General features: G+C 39.8%; 1 protein-coding gene and 1 long non-coding RNA gene across 2 annotated transcripts in view; one reads left to right on the forward strand and one right to left on the reverse strand.

The window, feature by feature from the left end:
* LOC142037942 (uncharacterized) overlaps positions 1-23,579 on the reverse strand; it is a 27,756-nt gene continuing 4,177 nt past the window's right edge. The window contains exon 3 of the long non-coding RNA XR_012652471.1: positions 1-266. This is a non-coding gene — a long non-coding RNA (uncharacterized LOC142037942). The remainder of the gene's footprint in view (positions 267-23,579) is intronic.
* NEK2 (NIMA related kinase 2) overlaps positions 23,001-23,579 on the forward strand; it is a 15,382-nt gene continuing 14,803 nt past the window's right edge. The window contains exon 1 of the mRNA XM_075042723.1: positions 23,001-23,083. The gene's annotated coding sequence lies outside the window, so the exon portion shown is untranslated. The remainder of the gene's footprint in view (positions 23,084-23,579) is intronic.

Raw genomic sequence — 23,579 nt, forward strand, 5'->3', positions numbered from 1 at the left:
GAGAGCTGCTATGAGCTTCAAATATACTATAAAATAGCATGCTTAGCCCATCGGGGATGCAGAGAGAGTACATTGCTTTCTAGCTGATTGTAAATGGGCAGCTTCTTTTAAAAGAAGTTGCAGAGTAATGGACAGGGCTGTAAGAATGGGGCTCACAACGGACTGGGAGTCTGAAGCATGAGCAAAAATGGGCGCCTGAGATGGTCAGACATGTTGTGTGCTGTAGCGACCTTTTCTCTACTTTTGACGTACAGTATCTCCTCCTTCTGAAAAAAAAAAAAAAAAAGTTTTATTGTTATATCTTTATATAGCCAGAATCCATTTGTACTTAAATTTCCCATATGTCCTTAGGTTCTCTGTGGAATAAGGAAGAGGCCTCTTTGGTCGGTTGTCCATTCTAATATCAATCTGGTTTTGTACCAAGTTAGCCAGTTGGTTTGATTAAGACTTCTCCGTGAGGTTGGAGAAGTGATACATCAGGAAATTAAGAGCAGCTAGTGCTAGCATCTGGGGCAGCTGAATAAAGGCTGCTTATATTTTTAGTTAAAAAAAAAAAAAAAAAAAAAAAAACTGTAGAATTTGTTGTAAATTACATGATTGCTCAAGTATTAAAGGCTGACAAGAATGGATAGTTGATCTATGAGCACTAAAGATGGCAAGGAGCTCACTGGATTGTGATGTACAGATTTTTAAGTTTACCTTGGAAAATTGGGAAAGTTCCAAAAAAGTGGACATTGTAACAGTGATAAACAAGATCAAACTCTAGGTCTATGCAATGAGTGAATAATAAGCTAACCTTAGTAAGGCCCATCGGCATGGCTTTGGGAAAAAGCAACAATGGCTTTGCTAAACAAAGCTACAAGACTAAACTTGATGAGATGGCAAATGTGGCTGATTATTGTATGACAGAATATAGTTGAGGTTTTGTAATCTTGCTTGAGAATCTGAAGGAGAAAAACTATAAAAGGTGAATTTATACTAAATTGCCTTTGAAGAGAAAAATTTTCCATTTGCTAGTTGACTAGTATAATTCTGCAGGTCTGTTCAACAATGTACAATATTTTCATAAAACATATGAAATAAAACGCAATTTCTTTATTCTACCAATTTGTTACTTATGAGGACAAGTCACTGAGTAGTCCCAATCACTTAGTAAAGGGTGTGTCTGACAGTAAGCAAAAGGAGGGTCATCTAGCCACAAGGAATAGATGTCTATCAGGAAGAAAAATTATCCCAGAAAACAGTGACACTGAGAAGAGTTGAGAGGCTCTGGCAACTGATGGCTGCATATGAGTCTCCATTGTAAGTACATATAAATACATAAAAGGGCAGATTTGACACTTTGAGCAGATATGCCGAGTAGGAGCAGAGGGCAGTAGGATTTCTGTCTGCAGCGTTAGTGAGACCATATATTGAATATTGACTCAAAATGGCTAGGCAATATGGAAAAGTTTCTAAACCAGTCTTTCCCTCCCCACAGTGTCCTTGTTTCTAGGCTAGGCATAGCTGGCTGGCTGACTTTGAGTTGAATTAAATGCTGCCCAGTCCCTTAGTAAGGTTTTCTTCACCTCTGAGGGGTGACTGGCTGCTCACTGGTCCTTCCAGCTGTCTTGTCTTTGGTGGAACTGCACACTCCCAGCTCTGAGCTATGGCTCTCTAACTCATCTGCTTGCTACACCCTGGACCTTCTTTTTTTTTTTTTCCTTGCCCCACAGTCTTGGTTGTTTTTTAGGGAAAAATCATTCCCCTTCATCCACTGTTTCTCCCCTCAGAAGCAGCAGACTCCATCACGCAAGAGGTTGGAAGCTGAAACTTGAGATTCAGATGCAATGATGTTAAACGCTCCTGCTGATTAACTTCAGTCACACCCTCAGCTGCCACCAGCAAGTCCAGTCCGCAAGCCTATTACCTTTTTCTTGCACACATCTCCTTTTCGGAGGAGGAGGTGGGAGGTACAGCAGCACTGTGAAATCCCCAACCTGCCAGTGCTTTCCCCCAAAGGGAAGCTGCTGGGTTTTCTTCTCCCTCCACACTTTTGAAAACACTGAAAGTGCTTTTGTTCTTGTTCTTGTTGTGTTCCCTTGTCTCTGTGTTTCTCTTAGGCTGACACATTGGGTCTTCCTCAATAGAAAGTATTTGAAAGGGAGAAGCCTAGACCTAGTAGGGGCATCCTTCTGCACCTCTGTTTTGAAGTGCACAAGATGTTAGGCATCCTTCTGAAAAAGAAAAATATCTCCACTGGATGAGACAGTAGTTTTCCTGCATTGAAAATGGCTAACTTAAAATCTGTACAACAGAATCGATGGCTTGAGGGGTATTTTTTTTGCCACTGCTTTGACTAAATACTTCCTTGCAGCTGGTAGAAGTAGTGGAATATTTTATGTGCAATGCTCTGCTCTGTTACACCACAGCCAGTAACTTACGGGGCCCACACTTGACAAACACAATTTTAAGAGCCTTCAGAGCTGAACCTCATATGCTATAATTAAGGTGGGGTTGTTTTTCCAGGAAGTTTCTTAGTCAAAACTGATGACAAAAATAAGTATAAATATTATTTTAATAGACCAGTAGAGTCTTAAAATTCAGCTCTGTTCATTGCCCACAAGCCTGTAGTAATATTTGCTGAAACAATGTCAATTAACCAGTGCTGGATTAATTTCTGGCAAATAAATTTTCTCTCACTTCTGTTTATTCCAATAGTCAGTATTGATTCTATTGTCACTTAAAGTTGTAGCTGGTGGGTTTTGTTACTCCAGCCATTGCCCTACGGTAATACTAGTACGGTGTGGTGTGTGTTTTATGCTTACAGTATGACAACTAAGTATTTGCTAAACAGGCAGGAGAACATGTATGGGAGGACAGTCTCCGAAGGTTGCCTGTAACACCTACTACTGTGTGCCCCTTACACAAGTCTCAGTTCTGCTGAGGGAATGATCTAGATCAAGGTCAATTTTTAGCATTAGTCATTGAATAAACCTTCTCCCCACACTGAAAATGAAGCTATACTAACCCAACCCCTAAAAGACCCTAGCCAATTAAAGCTAAAAAGGTAATCTGGAAAAACTTACTTAAGTGAAAGAATGAAGTCTAGTCTGCTTAGTTTATCCAAGGGTAAGTAAAATACAATTCTATTATGTACAAGTACTTGGCAAGTGCTATCAGGCATGGACTCCAGTCTGGAAGAAAGGATTTAAGATGCAGCAGTTCAGTGCAGAATATAGCCGAGTTCAGAATAAGGAAGGGGGGAAAGCCCCAACTTGGGTATGTGTTTGGTTCTCCATCCCTCAAGTCTTGAAATCAAAACTATTGTCTTAAATATTTTATTACAGAGCTGAAACAGAAGTAGGTACTGTTTAGTCTAATTACAGTGGGAGGTTGTGACCGACAGTGTGCAGGTAACTAAACTACATAATAGTCATTATGGTTTTTGGCCCAAAAGTCCATGAAACTTAGAATTTTATTAGTAGCTAGATGGCCCGTTCTTTTTTTAGGCTTTTAATTTCTCAACACAATGTTTTTTTCTGCTCCAGGCTTACAAAGACCCTGATTCTGCAAGAAACAGCAAAAAATACAACGCTAGTTTTTCAGGCTACTCAATAATTTTCATATTTGGAGTAACTATTAAAATGCCTTCCTTTATTATGTAAACACAGATGATAGAAGCTGCATAAAGAATCAGGCCCCAGATATGTCTGAGCCATTATCCTCACACTTAAAATAACCAGGACAAATGCCTCAGGGAAAATTGTAAGGATCCCTGGAGTGGACAAGCATCGAATAACCTTGCTATATATAGGAATTTTTCTTCCTAATCCCTCCATTAGAAGCTGGCTTATGTCCTGGCCCACTGAAAATTATATTCCTATTCTGTTTTCCTTTTAGTTTGCCTCCTCAGTGTCAGTTTTGTTTTGTTGTCCTGATACATTTTTGAGCTTAGGGAGGTTAATGAGTCCTGCAGGCCACTTACAGGCTCTTTCAAAAATCCACTTTGTTTCAGAAGAAGCTTCATTCATTGCAAATGTTCTGGTTTTGCGTTGGATGTTCCTTCCCTCTTGTGTTATGAGAGTTTTAAACAAAAAAAATGCCTGATGTAGCTTTTTTTTCTGTGTCTTTCCTGGTTTTATATACCCCTGTCAGCCTACCATGACTGAGGATTTCTCTGGACTATTTAAATTTCTGTTCTCATTCTGGTAGATCCATCACCTGCATAGTTAAGTTCCTTCTGCTTTTTATTGTAACATTCAGAGAATTGATTGACATATCAGTATAATTTATTTAAATACTTATTTAAATACAGTTTGATGGTGAGAGGATTAGATTTATTAATGGATTTACCATTAGTGATTTCCTGACTGCAGTGAAACATATATAAATCAAACACTAAATATGTTAGCACCTACAGCAAAAAAACCTACTGCCAATAGTTTCTAATTTCCTGCACAAAAACAGACGCATTTAATTTTAATGCATAGTAAAGAAGACTAAAAAGATAAAGCTGTTCCATAAGGTAAAGTGAGCAAGCAGGGAATTTACTTCCTTCATCCTAGTCTGTCTGTCTTTAAAAAACACTCAAATGAGGTTAAGTTTAATAAGCTTCTGCTGGTATCTCCCTGAAATCTTTGAGACCCAAGCAGTCGCTTATAGAAACCAACATGCTGCTACCCTGAACCAGAGCCACTGGTTGAGAGCCCTTTGGGGTATGAACAGCTGTCTCCCTAAAGGATCTATGAAAAGTTGGCATCTGCTTTTCATTTGTGGCCCTTTATTATATGAAAAGAAATCTAAAATATTCAGTTAAGCCAAAGGGTGAGGATGTGGAAAAACTACATACTACTATGCAAAAAGCTCCTGACCTTTATTTTCTGGTTTGCATGTCTCTTCAGCACTTTGTTGCATAAGGAGGTAGTATATATGCTGTGTATGGTAACGCAGGCAGCACAGCAAACCTCAGTGTGTTAAGGGTAGATATCACAAGGTCAGAAGTGCCAATTGCACTAATTAGTGCAATCCTGACTAAGAACAGTTACTTGACTTTATTTTTAATGAGCACAAGGATTATGGGAATTTAGATAGAACAATAATCTATTTTTATCTCGTATTTTGTAAGCTCAGAAGATGAGTCAGGAATAAGCTGCATAGTAAGATAGGCCAGAGCCATAGCTAAATGAAAAAACTGCAGGAACAAAAAGTTCCTTGCTTCGCAGCACTGCATGGAAGTCTCCAGGTTACAGCAATAACCCTTACTTGATGTCAAAAGTAGCTATTACAATGATAAAGTAATGTACAAGTGTGGCACCCACCTAGGAAATTTAGTATGACAAGATTTTTTTTTTTTTTTTAATACATTGGTGTTTGCAAGTCAGGAGGGAAAGAAAATATATTTTGCTAACAATTATACTTATTTCTTCTAATTGCTGCATTATCTGCTATTGAAGGTTAAGAAGGCTAAAACTGTTAAAACTAAAAAAAAAGCAACAACAAAAAAGGAGCTATAGAAAACTGCAGCTTTTCAACTGATCTGTCTTCCTCTATATCACAGTCTGACAAAAGGGGTATAAGCTTAATGTTTTAACTTCGTCAGGGATTCATTAAAGACAGTTGATGGTTGTAAGGAATTAAGAGATGCCCAATCTAATCTCTAAAGTGGTCAATTACATTGTCATTATTGTATATGGTACTCGGTTAGAGGATGCCCCAAGGCGGCACCACACAGCAGTTTCACAGGCTACAGACTGAACATAAACCAGAACAAACTCAAACAATAAGGCTCCTGTGCCTAAACCTGACAACTGAGTAAGCTACAACTGAGAATCCATTTCTGGCTCTTTGTAATGTGTCCTATCATGCCTGTGGTTGCATTGATGATTAATTATGATTCCTATAAAAATAATTAAAAATTAATTCTTGAATAATTTTAAAGCATTGTGCTTTTGTGAAGAGGCTAAATGTTGGTAATCCAAAATGCTTTATTGAACACCCATACCTTCCAGAATCAAGATGCAAGGTACTACACAGACTTTCCTCCTAGAAAGACCGTGGTATTTCAATTAAAAAAAAGGAAAACCACCCCACATTTCTTTGAAATGGGAGCCTATGTTCTTAGATCACTGCTGTCAATATATGCCTCGAAGACGAAGTTGGGTGTCAGTTACTCCAGACCTGTTACTGTGATGATGACTGTTACTTAAGACTAAATTAATAAGCAAGCAATAAGGCGCATGCAGGAGTCTTGGGTATGTGTTTCCGTAAGTGGTAGTAGTTGACTCACATGCTTATGCATATGTTCTCTGTACGGAAAGGCTCCGCACTGAGATTTGCTTACTCTCTTTCCTGCCTTGTGCACTGACCGCTAGTAATTAAATCAGACAGCGAAGATGGTATCTCCTTTTTGCCAGGAAGACATTTGCATTTCTGAAAAGCTGGAGGCAGACAAAATCGAATCAGTGGGAAAAGTCAAAACAACTTTCTACATCTTGAGAGATGGGAAAGGGAACTCGAAGCTTTTAAAGGATCATTAAACCTCATTCAGAAAAGGATGGGGATAGAAAGCTAGCTTGCTTCTTCCACCTGGGGTCTCTCTGCAAATGCAAGCTAGCCTGGAAAACACATGCTAGGTTAAGTGGGTAGGCCCAGAATCTACAGTTTGTCAGCTTAATACCTGCCCTTGAATGTCTTCAGGATTACGTTCAGAAAAGTAAAGTGTGACTCTTTCTCCTGTCCTTATAAACTTTTATAAAACTTTTTACTTTTCACACTTAATTTGCTTTTATCCTTACCTGACCAAAGTTACATATGTTTTTAGGATGACTGGATCTCATGAGGGTACCATTTCCTTGGATATGTGATTCAAAAAACTGGCACACTGTGGTAGGTCCCTGTATTCCGGTACATTTTTCCAGGGAGTTGAAAAGATAATGAAGTGCCCCCCCACTATGCTGCATGAGCTGGTTGAATCATTTGCAATAGAAGCGTTGGTGTGGACAAAATATTTTCTGGTGATTAATCTTAGTTGAGAAAGTAGGGTGAATCCCAGTATTCTATAGGGATTTATAATAACAGTTGATAATTCAGTCTTTTTTAGATATTAGCTTTTCAGATAAGACATAGACCAGGATTCTTCCGATATCAGAATGTGGCATTACTGTCAGCAAAAGTTTAACTGGGTCTGATTTGAATTGTTCTGCTCTTTCCTCAGTCCCGCAAATCCCCATGGTACTAAAAACTGGGTGATTTAACATTTGGATTACTATTTTTTGCCCAGGATCCTGTTTTAGGCTGAAAATGAGAAGCTTAAGAGCACATGGAGAAACTAAAATTTAGCATGAAGGATAAAATGATGGTTTCGGCTTTGCACAAGGCTGTGGGCTGCTTGCTGGTTATTGTTTGTTCTTTGGACTCCAAACAAAATGTTGCCACAACCATGATTGCACAGGCCAGCCTGTAGGAGAGTCTTGACTTTTGGCAAAGTCCACAGTTCCTTTAAGATGATAAGTCTCTGCTAAATACTTCCCAAATGTAAAATCCTTCCAGAAATTATCTGCCGCAGCTAGAGATAAACCTGCTATTTCTGTCTAATTTTCATTTAAAGGTTGGAGAACATCTCTAAAACAACAGCTCGTAGCCACCAGCTGCACCTGGATTGCTCGATACCTTACTATCCGAATAGCGCAGACTGACAGTATTACCTCACCTGCTGTGGTCCCACAGAGGCTCTGCTACCTCAGTCCTTCAGGACACTGAGTATCTTTGTTCCAACGTACATCATCAGTGGAAGTTTCCAGTACTGCAATGTTAGAGTCCTTCATCCCCTCCCAGAGGAGATGTATAAGTAAGAGGATTATTACATCTGTGCTGAGAATTTTGGACTGGACATGTCTGTTATTTTAAAAGATCTTTCAGACTGGTTGCTGTCATTAGTTTTCTCTGGTGATGTAGCAGGTTACTGATTATGTTACATTCACCTGATCTGTGGCAGATATCGGGTATTTTGCTAAACTGGTTATCAACCAGATTTACTAGGAAGGCCTGGGCTTCTGTGACATTGGCTTAGCATCTATACTGCTTTCTGGGCCTGCCCAAATAGGAATTTCTCAGATCAATAGCTGTGGGATCTTGAGCTTGTCCTCAAGCAGTGACTGAGAGATTTTACAATAAACATTTCAGCTAAATAGCCAATGAGAAGCTGCTTTCTCATTAGCCTTACTTTGTCCCTGCCCACATGCCATCCCAGGGCTGGGGAAGAACTCTGCTGATGACGTTCTCTCTGGATTTTTAGCTAAGTAATGTCTCATACTTAAGCCTCACATGAGGAGAAAACTCACTTACTTATCTCAGGGCTGCACCATAAAACACAGAAAGAGGCGGGAAGGTACTTCTATTCAGCCATGTCACATACCTACAAGAAAGACTTGGAAGGATATTCAGAGATTGCAATTTGCTTTAACATTTGCATAAAAGTGAAAAGAAAAGGCAGTAAGTGCATGTGTGGCAAAACGAAAAAGAAGAGTGGCATTTACAGCTGCTTAGTTTAAAGTCATGAGTAAACATGATGTGAGGGACGCATTGCATTTTTGCACTGTATGGGGAAGTCTTTTCTTCCAGCTTTATAAAAACATCCATTTTTATGGTTTGGGTTTTTTTAAGTCATTAGGAAGCTAGGACTAGCGTTAGTTATGTATAGAGCAAATGTTAGCGCTAGCAAATGTGTTGAAGTTTAATTCCTGTTTTATATTGTGTAATGGCTTTTTCTCAACAAAACCAAAAGATGTGTCAGGGAGGGAATGAATTTCAAAGTAAATGTCTGAGGCTGAAGTTGGGACACCTGATTGCCTAACTTGGGTGAGATGCCCTGTTGAAGAGTACTGCTCAAACACAATCTCTCAAACCAAGCCAAGTCTACATCACTGGGTAATGTTTAAAACACAATCTGCTATCAGTTCCTAGTGATGTGTGCGCTCAGTGAAAAGCAGCTTCTGAAGCTGCCTGTTCACAGCAGCACCTCTCCTATCTGCAGTACTGGCTCCCCCCAGGCTCCCCAATAGATGGGAGCACTGAGGTCTTAATTCACGGTCCTTATCCAATTTATCTGTGGCAGATGAAGAACTTACTACTGCACCTTTCAGTCTCTCTGCTAGTGGTGACCGCCACATTAAAAAGTTGTAGATGGGCAGTATCCCTTCATACGTTACATTCAGAGTGTGGCATATTGGTTTCAATGGGCCCTGATTTCAGTTTGTATTTACCCACCAGGCCAAGAACTGAGGCAGCAGAGGGCTGACTAACAATGCTTGTCAGATCTCACTGCACTGGTCCGAGAGCTTACCAAACACAAAGCCTGAGGAGGAAAAGAAAAATTCCAGGAAGAAAAAAACAGACTTTAGGACATGGGTCTGGTGAGCTCACTACTGAAGACGAGGTTATGGGACAAATACTCAGTATTCACCTTTACGGGGATTGGTTGCCCATTCAGCAGCAATTAAATGCTGTACCCTGCCCTCTTCTGAACTGTTCCTTGCTAGGGGACCCATAGTGTTTGTATTACAATGTGTCTCTTCCTGCCTTTTACTCTTTTCTGATATAAGCCCCGTACTTCCAGCTTGTTCTTTTAAAAAATCTGAAGAAAAATAATTACTTGACTGAAGCAGTTAATTTGAATGTAAGAGATAGGAAGCAGCTTTGTAGAAATAATTATGTACAAGCTTAGAGTGATTTAGTTAAACTGGCTCAAGCATGTGCAAGCACATTTATTTTGCTCTGAGACATAGCTTCCGCTGTTCCTTGTAAATCTCCAGATGTACTAGTTGCATTGTTGTAAGCAGTACCTTGAACGGGTGCTGCTGCGCAGCTCTGCGTGAAGACCAATTTCTCCCTTTTCTCTCCTACATCCATTACTGCAGAAGTAACGCCCTGAATTAAAAGTTGTTATAATGGTAAAATAGCCTGCTCTGACAGATTGCATCAAGATGTGAAAACAGATTAACATAACTAGAGGTGATCTTGTTCTTACTTTTAGGGAGAATGAGAACAATGTCTTAAGAAAACCAGGTCACCTGCTCCTTGGACCCATTTTCATGGGGGTGTCTGTTCCTATCTCGGATGCAATGTGTTAACAGGAACATTGATCCCTCTAAGTGTACGCCTCTCATCCTTGTTGACTAATGCACACTAATAGATTCTGTGGGTGAAGCATCGTTATGTAATTGTGCTTGCGTTGCAGACACTGAACCTCCCATGACATAACAGATCCTGTATTAAAGACAGAAGCAGCTTTATCCTAAGTATTATTGCTAATGTGAACAGACCTAAACATGAGCAGATGCACTGCTGCTACATGCAATGTTATGCCACGATTCCATTAATAAATTTCAATTTTAAAAAATATATATTGTTTAATTTGTTCATAAAATAAAAACAGGTCTTCAGGTTCTGAAGATTTTGTAGTTTAACATCTGTGGTGTTATAAAGTCAGTATTAAATAATTGTAAGATGTACATTAAGCAACATATTTTGACCTTGACTACTCAGACCTCAATTATTCAACCCTTCCGGTTATTATAAAAGGGGTCAGGTCCTCTGATCTCAACTAATTAAAATTAAAAATGAAAATGTTCTGAGTTTGTCTGATACCTCAAAACATATTTAGTATACCAGCAGAGAGAAAGAGATTAAAAATGTGGAAGGGGGGGGAGGGAGAAGAAAATGAAGGGCCCAATTCATCAGAATAGTATTGATTTTGACACTGAAATGTTGGAGGCCATTTCAATATTTTAAACAACACATGAAGCCTTGTGGTGAGTCCACTGGACTGGCATTGGAAGCAACTCGGAAGCCATGCCCCTCTGGCCTACCAAGTGACTTTGCCTACTTGTGCTTTTGTGTTCTGCACTGAATAACAGTGATTTATGAAAACCTTGTGCCCACCCAAACAAAAACTAGATATTTTCTGCCAGCACAACATGCTGAATTAGCTTGTGGAGGGATCAAATGAACACCAAATTCTGTGATTCTGCCTGAAGTGAACCTACAGAGGCTAAGTAACAGGTCAGTGTTTCCCGTTGGATGTGACCAATATGACTTTCACCTCAGAAACATTGGACTAACAACTCCATTTCAAGTGAGGTTTAAACTGGGGTCCTGCATCTTGTAGTATGTCTTCTAGGCTTCCTCTTTCCTTGTTGCACATCCCATGCAACCACAAACTGTGTCCTCAGATCTTCTAGACACTGATACCTTATTTTCACTCATTACGAGTTATCTTAGTTTGATTATCACTCCAGTAAACCAGTACTATTCAATCAATGAATATTAGAGGACATAGCTATTTTTTACAACTGGTTGAATCGCAGACAGCTAAAGCAGCAATCTTCAGCTGAATTTTTTATTTAAAAAATGAAACCTTTCAGGGAGCTAAGCTCTGTGTGAGCCAACAGGCAACAGCATTGATTGATTTCACAGGGACTGTGCAGAATTCAGTGATCTGTACCACTGAGAAGCAGAGAGCAAATGGTCACACCGTTACTGAAGTTACTGAATGAAAGCTGTCGGTTTAGAGCAGTGCAGGCCAGCACATCTTAAGCAGAAGAATTCAAAGCCAATTCTCATTAATTAGGAGTCACATAACAACTATATGGTATGTCTTTCTGTTAAAGACATTAGGAAAGGCCTATTGGGAAAAGAAATGTATTTTACTAGACTGAATAATAAAAATACTATCTTCCTACAATCTTGCTTGAGTCATATCCATGTAGTTGCAACAATCTATAGAAAGTTAAGAATCCATTTTTAGATTCTTTGACACAATATACAGCAGCAATCAAGCATGAAGCTTACAGGAAGTATGCTGTGAGTATGTCTAAGCTGAACATGTAAGGAAGTGATTGAAAGGCAACTTCTAACAGACACATTAATGTAAGAGAAATAAGAAATTATAGTGGTTTGTACCCCCAAAAGTTCACGATAAAAGTCTAACACCCATTTAAATTGTACCCTTGCTCCTTTGTTTCTGAAGTGAGTCATTGGTAACATCCAACTGGACACAGTAACCTATCACTTAACCTCTGTAAATGACATTTGTACACTGACTAACATTAATTGACGTAACTAACACCTTTACTGCTATGGCACTTTCACAGTAACACTACACCCTTTTGGCATACATACAGCTGTAGGCCTTCCTGAGTCTCCCTGTTAGCTTAGGTAAAAGCATACTCAGAAAAAAACCTGAACTTACCTATGACCTTCCTGTCAATGCTAACATTGTAAGCACAAATGCATTACACTATAATTCTCCTAAGGCGTAAGATGTATTAAAATAACTATTTGGACTGTCTGCAGTTAGCCAGGCCAAAGAACAGGCGGCTTCTTGTACTTTTACCTACACTTTTTTCATTAGGCTGTGGCTTAATGGAATACTGATCTTAAGACTGAAAAGCTAGATTCAATTGTGACAAAGGACAAGCTCTAAAATTAGGCTCAATACTTTATATTTTCAAGGCATTAGAAATGTAGTTTATCCATATATGATATTCTTCATTATGAAAGGTATAGACAAAATTACGTTCTCCATCCACCCTATCATGTTAGCAATTTGCAATAAAATATGCTTAGGAATGTTGGATTATCCCAAAACCTAAAGGTTTTAAAATCTAGAATGATTATATTAAGATATGAGATTATTAAAGGCTTATCTAGGACATGAAAAAGGATTCAGCTCTGTCATGACAACATAGGGAAATTACCTTTAAAACATGAAAATGCCTTTAGAGTATTGTATTGCATTTTATTGCCATAAAACAGAAGGTTGTCTGGGAGTCTTGATGTTGCATTTCCATGCCATACATTAGGGATGGGAGAAACATTCCCAGTTTCCTAAGGAGAGATTATTTTTGTGGTTGATCCATCTGTTCTCATCCTGCCCCGTAGCTTTCAGGCCTATTGGCCATACTCAGTTGCATTTAAATCATGTAGAAGTCTCAAATGTGATCCTAAGAGGGTTTTTTACTGAAAAATTGATAGCTACATGGAGGGCAGACTCCCCAGCTTAATGAACCCCATGAGAAAAAAGGAGGCAGAATACAGGCATTTTATATAACCTGGTCAGCTGGCCAATCTGTGGATGGCTGCACAGCAACTGCAGCGTGTGCTGTCTATGCCCAGTGGGCATTTCAGGGGAACATGCAGCAGAGCTACTATTATGGGGTGAGAAGCAGAGTTTAGGAGACAAAAGAACTCAAATCTGTAGGAATCCAGCATTCATTGGCTCTGTTGCTCATAAAATAACTTGAGAGGATTTATCTTCTACATTTCTTTGAAGAATAATTCTTGGCTTGTGAATAAATTACTACAGGATAAATGTATGAGAATTCTAATAATAAAAGCATCTTGCTCTTCTATGCTGCAGCCTGTCAAAAGATCAAAATCTTGATCACTACCTGTCTCCTGTGAGGATGGTAGCAGAGCTCATTTCATTCCAGAGAAACAGAAGTAACACACAGCCACTGTGCCTGACTTGCTTGTGGCCACACAGGAAAACCAACAGGGAGGGTTTCAGTAAAAACAAGCCTCACCATTTTTAATAGCAGGATGTGGATAACTGACCTTCCTGTTGTCCTTGTTTAAAGGAAAGGAAGGACTTAGTCAAAACTGAAGCTACATGACTGTATTCTGGTTGTAGTCTACTGAAATAATTGCTACCTGGAAGTAGCAAATATGTTGCTTGTTAGATCAAGTAGGAGATTCTGTTATTCTTGTAGAAGTTACGTTTACAGAAGCCCCCTGAAATCATCTAGTTTCCTGAAGCTTTTCAAGCATCATACTTGATTTTTATAGATGATGTCTTTTTATTATAGTCACTGTGATACAGCCAGTTACTAAAATAAGCCTACACTAGCTATTCAGAGTGAAGTCAGAGATGAGGCACCTAATGACTTGAATAGAGCTGATACTTTGTGTTAGTACCTTAGTACAGCATTAAGTTCTGATTTTACAAATTCAGCTGTTAAGATATCAAAAGTTAAGGAAATTTCTTTCATCAGCTGGATAGGAACCTGTCCATATTGTTTGTAAAAATATTAATAGCCCTAAAATGTTTTCTGAGCTAACAGGAGGCTATCAGGGCAATGAGTTAGGAGCAGATCAGGCTGAGCCCTGTTCTCCCCAACCCTCTTACCTACCTCTCCCTTGCTTGTAATGCCTGTCCTCACACCTCTTGGCATTTTTGCCATGTCTGGGTTTCTTCAGTGGCCAGCTCCAGCATCAGTCTTTAGCTTGGCTCTCCACAGGAAGATCACAAAGTTATTATGTACAGCACGTTGGGATCAAGGAGAGGCCATGTCTGAGAAACTGGCAGTGAGCCTAGAGCAGCTCTGTGCTATGCTTTCTGTGGGTATTTGTAGAAGAGTGGGTGGAATAAATCTCTCTGCTGGGTAGGGGTATCTGGCATGGCAGGAGCCAAGCTCACACAAGGTAGCTTGAGATCACATTTCTTTTTAGAAAGGGGAAGAGAAGACAAAGGGAAGTGAGGCTATTTTGAGTGAGGTATAAAGAGACTGCAGATTGGTTTTCTTCACCCTGGGCCATTCATTATTTCAGGGTTTTGCCCTCATTCTCAGGGTTGCAAGACCTAAATTACCCTGTGTGTATTAATTACCATGTGTGTATTAATACATCAAATCATTGAAGATAGGGAGAGGATCCGCTCTGATACTGTGTAGGGATTGTAGCCAGTAGTGTCTGTTTTTCTGATTATACTGGCCTCAGTGCTATTCATTCTTCACTGATACCACTGTTAGAAGGAAAGGAATTGTGCATATTTTAAATTTAACCTGTACTGTTTTTCCTAGCTATGTACACAGAATCCATCCTTTCACTGCTGGTTTGTTTTGGGCATTGTTAGTGGAAAAAGAGCCAGGAAAAAAAAAAAGTTTTCCTGTTTCCTGATCGGAACAGCCTTAGATGTCCTATGATTTGAGCAATGTGTTAGAGCACATGATCTCCAAAAATCCCTTCCAACCAAAATTAGTCTATGATTCTATGCCTGTCTCCTGTTTAGAAGGAATTGCCACTTCCCACAGACCTGTGTGTGTTATGCACTTTGTAGACCCATGCTAATTGTTTTCTGTCTCCAAGCTAGAGCTGCAGTTTTGTGGGACTTTAGGGCTCTTGTATCCACAGAGGCTGCCAAGTCCAAAGTTGCTGTTCTGCCTAGACAGCAGTGTATATGCATATGCATTGTATATGGGGTCGTCTGCTGTTCAGAGATTCCTTGTAACACCGAAACTTGGGGGGTGGGGGGTGAAATGAGGACAGGATGACAATATTCATAGCAGAAATACCTCACAGTAATAGTTGTCATCTCCATTACTGTCAAATTAATTCTGAATTGTTGCCCATCATACACTGTTTAGCTTGAGGGAAGCGAAATGGTGGCTTTGCTTCTGTGGCAGAAATGAGAGTAGTTCAGCCCTCTGAGGAACCTTGCAGAGTGGCAAAGGAAATGTCAAATATCATTTGGTCAAAGAGTGTTTTTAAAGTCCTCTGAGGAATAGTCCTTGCTCATCTCCACTACATATATAAAATAGAGAAACAGAGGGAGCTTTTTATTTAGGAAGTATCAGCATTCAGACAAAGCTGGGGATGTTTGGAGATGAGGCAACGTTTGGACTGAGACGCAAGTTTTACAGACTAAATTTGCACCTTCAATCAGCTATACTTTGATTTGAGAGCAGCAAAGAAGAGTAGATGGGGCAACAGACTGAAATTCAGCATCTGCAGGCTCAATTTCTGGATCAACAATTAACTTGTCATGTGACACCAGGCAGGTCCATGGCACTATCACCACTCATTCTCTAATCCAGCACAGTGAGAATCATTGCAGCAGACCTTCTAGTCCAAACTAATTATCTCAATATTTAAACTCTTAGACAAAATCTAGATATGTGTTTAAGCACTCTGATAAATGATATTGCATGACAATGAGTGTTAAGTATCTCAATAAATGGAAGAACATCTATTTAGATGCCTAGTTAGAATTAAAATCCCCAAAGAGGTCTGTTTGTACCTTTGTAGTGTACATATTATGTCTAGAGAAAGGAAAAGATGAGCATATGCTGAAAAGAAAACAAGGGAAACTGATCCCTCAGTGGACCTTAATCAGTTTTGCCCCAGATGCCTCTCTGTCAAGTTGATGGTTCATTTAAGTTTTTTCTTCCCTCACTTGAAGATCTACATGAGATCTCCTTGGATTCCCCAGCTTACCAAATTGAGATTTGGTGGAAACATATTGAAGGAGAAAATGGGAAAGTGCAGCACAAGTCCAGTCTCTAAAAGCCAGTTAGAAGTCTTGAGAAAGAAGCTAATGGTGCTGAATGAGCTTCTTGTGATGGTCTTGTCTAGAAAGCACTATGAAGCTGAGTGCTACCAAACCTGTATGTTAATACCAGAACTATCTTAGATGTATGGAGTGTGAAATAATGATTAGGCCCCTTCTGGTCTATGATGCTAGTGGTGTACCGTACTGACAGAATTAAATGTTTAAGAGTCATATACTTGGGGTGATTACACAAAACCTGGATTATTCTCTGGGGTCAGGCAACTGCTATTGTTGCTTAAGGCTTCACAGATTAATGGTCATCCTCCATCTTGTAAAGTGACTTTAAAATTGCAGTCAAAAAGGAACTTAGAAATTATGATGACAGTCTGCACTAATTACTCTGTGTGCAAGGACGTACAAGTAGTTTGCTACATATGCATTCTACATGCCTGGCTAAAAACAATGCAAGACTCTCAGCAGGAGCTGGTGTGAAAACAGCTAACAGGAGCCCAGGTGCAACTAGTAGGCTCACCTCAAGGAGAGAGCAACCCCTGTAATTCCTGGCACAGAGTTTAGAGACTGCAAATTTTGCCCTCTCCCTTGTTTTCTTCCCTGGGCTCATAATGGTGGCTGTGTGGCTCCCTGTGGCCAGAGGAAGAATCACTTTTTCTGTGGTGAGCAACTCCGGTGAAGATTTTATTTGTGGGGTCACTTTGACATAATTCTAGGAGGTGGCATTGTAACTTTTGGCTGTTAAAGGCTTCAGACTATTCCATATAAAGCTTTAGGGCATGACTAATTAATATAATAATCACCTCTAGCAGAGAACACATTAACTGCTTGAACTCTCAGGACTTAGAAGATTACAGAGAACAAGTTGGAAGACGCTGAGAAATTGAATTAGCAGATTCTCAGGATGGCAGCCAGTAAGGGACTTCATGCACTCATGTGTGCTAAGGGATGAGGTCTGTGCCCTGGGGACCCAGGCAAAGCTGCTGTCTTCTCTGGGATTACACCATGTGGGTACTTCCCTGAGGACAAAAGGGAATGAGCTCCAGAGTGCTCTGGAGCCCTGTATTTATTCAAACTAATATTCTGTGAAACAAATGATCTAATTAACTAAACAGGCATTTGACCACAAAAATGTTATGTTATTTTTAGCTAACGTTGCAAACCTACATCAGGGTTGCTTCTTTTTCTCACTGAAACTCTGCATCTATTTTCTACAAAATTCCCCTATTTTTCTTATTTAAATCATCAGTAACCTGTGTGGCTGCTCTTGAATTTTGATCCTCAGAGCCTGTTATATCTCTTCATCCTTTCTAATGATGAGATAAGCTTCTAACAGAAAGACAGAAGTAATCAGGATCTTTGAAACAAGTTGTAACCAACAAAACAGGTACAAGTAGTCTTTTGTTTTCAAGTAGAAAAAGAGAGATCAGATCAATGTGATCCATAAAATTACATTCTAGTTTGGATTTTTATTACAGATTTCCAGGCTTCAGGCTAAGTTTGAGATGATACTGACATCACCAAAATGGAAACAAATAAAATAGTCTCAGATTCTGAACTTGAGCCCCTCCAAAACTGAATGAAGTATCGTAGAAATCAGATTTCACATTCAGAGGGAGAAAGTCATAATGGCCTTAAGTATTTGTTGCATACCACAATAATTGTTATCATCTTAGTTTAGCAGACTTGGGGACTGTGGTCTGCCTGAGGTGTCAGCAGCCACTACTAAACTTTTTGTTTTATACTGTAGCCACTAACAATATTTCGCCCTACTGTGTAACATTGCTGCAACATTTTGTCCCATTCTCAGTTTCCAGAAGGATGATAGAAATCTGGAAGAAAAAAAAACATGATCAAAGGCTGCACAGATGGTTCTGTAACAGCTGATAGGTAGCTGCGGTTGTTGATGAGTATTTTGAAGGTGACAGACAGCAAGGGCAAAGAAGAATTACCGCCAGCATTTAGAGGGACTCTGCCAGGCCACAAAATCATCCTGATGAAATTCTTAAAAAAAATTTCCAGCACCAAGATTTCTTAAACAGGAATAAACTCCCCCAAAGACAGGGTCATACCTCTCTCTTTTTCTTAAGACAATTTAAAACTGTGCTGTGCAGTAGCTTTCAGAAAATGTGACGTTGGGAATAGAAATCTCTTCAGTGTCTTGCACAAGCTATTTGCTGTGTGCTGCTGTGACCAATTACAGAATTACCTCCTGTTGTAACATGGTACACATAGTGTCCTGGAGGAAAGAACTCAGGTTCTGACAAGTAATAACCACAGTTCCTATCAAGTTGACTTTTGACAGAGTACCAGTCATATATTACTGCAAAGTACTGAAGAGGCTTACTATGGAGACCATTTGACACAGCAGGTAGATCTTCAGGGTCCTTTATGAAAAGCCTTGATAGGCACCATGAGGCCAAATCCATCAGCTAGTGACTCTGTTCATACCCAGGAGCACTCCTGGTCGAGGGCCAGTAGCTGAGAATGGTGCCCAAGGCACTGTGACGTGTGCAGCAGAGGCTCAGGAGCCCACGGCTACCCAGACTGCTCTGGGAAGTGTTACACAACCATGGTCTGAGCCTGCAGATTGCAACTCTTTGCTACGCTACCACATACAAAATCTCAGCCATGCAACTCTCCCATTTTCTGCTGCAATGCATGTCAACAGCAGCAGGAGGGAGGCTATGTACCACCTGGACATGCTAAACAGCTAGAATATCCCCGATTATTGGATGTATGATTAGACAGTTGTCATGAAAGATCAAGCATGGTTTCAGTCTTGGGTATGTGTGGAAAAAAAATGAAGTTTGTATAATTTCAACATGAGAACCTAGGGTCTGATTAACAGCAGTTGGAGAGACATTCTCTTGGACCTTGACATATCCAAGACTATGGCTTTCCCCATAACAGGTTGACAGGGTGACTGTCAGATTGAAGGACAAGAGGTTTCTGAACATGAAGGCATCCTTAAAGAATGAAAGAGGTATTGCTGCTCTACCTCCAGAAGCCTGCCATCCAGCTGATGGGCCTTGGGGTCTTTCAGGTAGGTGAGTCATTCCATCAAATTTCATCTGTCTTGGGGGGAAGATGGAGGAGTTCCGCCCCAGAAATGATCTCTGAGACAACATGAAGGAGTGAGAGCGAAACACTGGTGAGCCACTTTTCATGTTTCCCAGTCATCCTTAGCAGTGGGTTTAGCATGTGATATGACAACCAGACATGATTCTGAGATAATGCTCTCAAACATTAAGCAATAAATGACAAGGACTGATGTTGGTTTAGGATGCTGTCTTAGGAGCTCATCCTCACTCCAAACTTCACACAGTCATTCTGGATGCATTTAGCCTCTTTAAACAGTTCTGCTCTTTTTATAGGTGCCCTTGCTCTGTTTGAGGGTCCACTCCATGCACAGACAACTGATGCATAGCCATCTGCCAGCTGTATGAATATGTCCCTATTAGACATTTTACTTAAGCACTCTGAGATGCCTCTAATTTCTGATGGTGTAGTCCAGTCTTTCCAGGAAAACCTTACAATAGATATTTTTATTTGGATATAAAACGATCCTGTGCTGCAGTGACTTTTTTTCCCCCCTGTGGTCTGTCACAGGGCTGAGGGCACATAATCCTACTGAATAGGTAATCGCCTGGAAAGCGATATCAGCCCTGAATAGAGATCTTTCATGCAGCACGTTCTCCCTCTGGTCCCAGATATTTCCAGGTAGCTTTTGACATTTTCTATTGTTGGATTTGCTGAGTGCCAAGATAACTCCTCCGAACAAGACAGGAACAGCTTCATTGACCTGGAAAACTATGACCTGTTTCTTCTCTTCCACTTGGAAGACTAACCTTGAACTTCTGACGCCTGCCACCAGCAGCTAAGTCTCACTGTTTGGCAAGTGCAGTGGGTAGCATGAGTCATACTGCTATGACTTTAGTGCTGAGCCTGCTTGATGCCTATGGCTATATAGAAACTGCAAATGTTCTCCCATGTATGGTCATAGGTGTCCTTAACTCGCTCACTGAAGAATGACAGCATTCTGAGCCTAATTTCCCAGTCCTAGCCTCACACCTCTTCTCCGCAGTGAGCTTAATGTATATGTAGGCAACACATCAGTGTGGGCTCTGAAATGATAAATAAGGCTGTTGCTACAGGATGGCATTCAGGATCAGGGGTGAAGTACAGAAAAATCAACTATACTCTGAGTATTGGAGAATCCTACATTAAAGGGCTGTGCTGGTTTTAAGAAACAGCCCGACTGAGTCCCACTGAAGGCAATCAAAATTTTGGTTGCACAAGACTTATATATACTTTTGTTTTGAAGTGCTCCTCCCCAAGATATTTCTGTATGAACAAAATCTGAAGAATAGGACAAGATTTCAGAACCATATTGGCTGTAACTGTCCTGCAATAGCTGGCTTCCTGTTTTCTCCAATTAAACTGAATATGTTATGTCTATCTTTTCCATAATGAGTTCCACTCAGAACTTGGTGCTCCTTAGGCAAGAGGTCATATCAATGTCATTAAGTCTCTTCCTGGAATCCTCCTACAGAAATAAGGCTTAAAAATTGTGAGGAAAAAAATAAGGTGGCCTCCTTGCTCTTTAAAGACTTATCTCCAACCACTGTATCTGTTATTGTTTCAAATGAGGACAGCTGAAAATATTTAAACATGTTTGAGCATGAAAGCAAAATTTGTTAAACTGTATCTGTCAGGTGCGAAATGTTCTACAGGCACCTAAAATAGATGGGCCCTGTCTTACCCAAAGGATATGCTGAGGCAGTGAGTTCTTTAAAGAGTTATATTCAGACACGATATTTCCCTTCTGTTATTTCCACTGATGACAGTGGGCCTCCTCTACAAGCCTCACTGCGCACCTCTTGCTTGCTTACAAAGTTTAAGCCAGAAAGAAACATGCTCTCATCTGGTCTAACTTCCTGACTAGAAGATTTCACCCTGCTACTATGGATAGAACTTAATAATCTGTATATGGTTAAAGTTTATCTTTCAAAAAGAAACACTGTCCTGATTTGTAAACATAAAAAAATCAGAGAATCTCCACTCACCTTAGTTGTCTGCTCCTAAGGTTACTTGCTCTCTCAGCTAAAAATCTGTGCCTTTTCCCCTAATTTGTCTGACTTCATCTTCTGAAAATCAGTTCATGTTATGCCTTTCTCCATTAGTCTAAAGAACTTGTAAGTACCAGGCATTTTCTCCACATGAAAGCACTTATTCACTATAATCACCTTACTGTAATATAAGTAGGACTGGATTTCAGTTTAGTTTCAGAATAATACATTACATTAAAAATATACATAGTTCAGTAAGCAGTGGAGCTAATGAAGTTTGTTTTCCTGTGGATTTGTATCTCATAGTTAGATTCTCTGGTGTCTCAAGAGCACACATTAGTCAAAGGTTGTCCCAGCAGTGAACCCATTCATCATCATTATCATCCGTATGGATTCTTTGATCTAATAATATAGTTGAGCACTTTAGGACATTTCTTCCCTCTCTGCTGAGTTACCTTCTTCAAACTTGTAGGAGGGGAAGGGATATAGAGACTAATGGAAATATATAGGTGATATGATCAGTTAAGTTCCACTTCCATAGGGAACGGGATAAAAAATCAGTTCTACGCAAAGTAAACACAGGCTTTTAAACCTTTGCAATGGAAAATGCCACTCCAGATGGTTGCATTTGAACTGCCTTGTTTTCAAAATCTTTTTTTTTTTGTGATAATATCACTGGGAAACCCACATACTAGGATCCCCACTAAGGCAATAGGTGTTACAGTTGTATAGCAGCTCAGAATCAAATCTTCCCTGTTGAAAATCAGGCAGCCAGTTTCCTGTAATGTGAGCTTAGGGACACCAGGGAGTTCTGTACCATATGGTACCAGAATATTTTTCTTCTGCCAAAAATTTGTCTCCCCACCCTCTGCTCCAACCACATGGCCTTTTTTCCTTAACAGTCAATTACACCAGATATAACTGATATTCTTGGCACAGGAATTTATTCATCTCCTCAAAGCAAAGGATTGTTATGCAGTTTCTGCGTGTTTCTACAGGGGGCTACAGTATGTCATGTACTTGTACTGTCAAAGAGTCCCAACTGTGACAGGTGCCACCTGTTAAAACACTGCTACAGCTCTTTATGGATCTTGCTTCATGGAAAATACTGTCTCTAACCCATCTAACTAAAGCACTTGTAATATGTAACATTACAAAATCTGACTGTGTATTATGGGCAGTGCCCAAATAAGACTACGCATTGTAATCTGAGATCAGTATGGTATGCAAACTGATTCCTTTGGTACCGGCTACAAAAAAAATACCTGAAGCAGGTATTCGCTTGTGATAACTAAAGTTTTATCTTCTCCATTTGCTACTAAATAAGCAAAATGTAGGACTGATGAGAACAAAACTCTGCCTTTGTCTAAACAGAACAGGAATAGGGCTGACACTGTGTCTCTGCTGGCAGTCGGTTTTAAAAACTTGGTCAGTAAGTGCACGCTTCAGCCAAAGGAAGTGTGATGTGAATGAAGCTGGAGAGGGCTTGGCTGTCCTCCAAGCTTAAAACCTGAGTTATCAAGACTTTGCAGAAGCTGTTGTGTCATTAAAGAGTGCCCCAAAGTATACTGAAGCCTTCCATTTGAAGGCTCTCCTGCCTGTATTTCCAGGCATGGTGGCTTGTAAGGCAGGAGATATTTGGCAGCAACTGCATGCTTACAGCCTTACTACCCTCTGAGTGGACAGAAAGGTACTGGATTCAGAGTAAGCCTGAACTGCATGACACTTTGCAGGTGTGATGACCTGGGAGAAAATGTGGAAGAGATTTTGCAAACATTACTAGTAATATCACTTTAATGTTTAATGTGATTTCTGTGCATTTTTCTCCTACAGGAGAAACAAGGCAGAGAAAAATCTATTATTCTTATCATAGCATGGGTCTATACGCATGGGGGGTTAGAGAGATAATGACTGGCCTGGTAATGAAAATATCTGTGACAATAATGGTGCATGTAGATCTGATGATGGCTGTACTTGAAAACATTTTTCCCAATATATCTGAAGGGACTGTATGTACAAATAAATTCACGGAAAAACATTAGAGACTGACTGTTCCACAAAAAGAAATCCTAATATTGTTGCTTTTTAAAAAATTAGACAGCTCAAGTCAGCAAAATATTTACTGTATCACTGTATCAAAATATTTATTGTATCACTTAAAGCATTTTTTATCAAATGTTTTGAGA

This window comes from Buteo buteo, chromosome 12 (assembly GCF_964188355.1).
Source record: "Buteo buteo chromosome 12, bButBut1.hap1.1, whole genome shotgun sequence".
Classification (NCBI taxonomy): domain Eukaryota; kingdom Metazoa; phylum Chordata; class Aves; order Accipitriformes; family Accipitridae; genus Buteo; species Buteo buteo.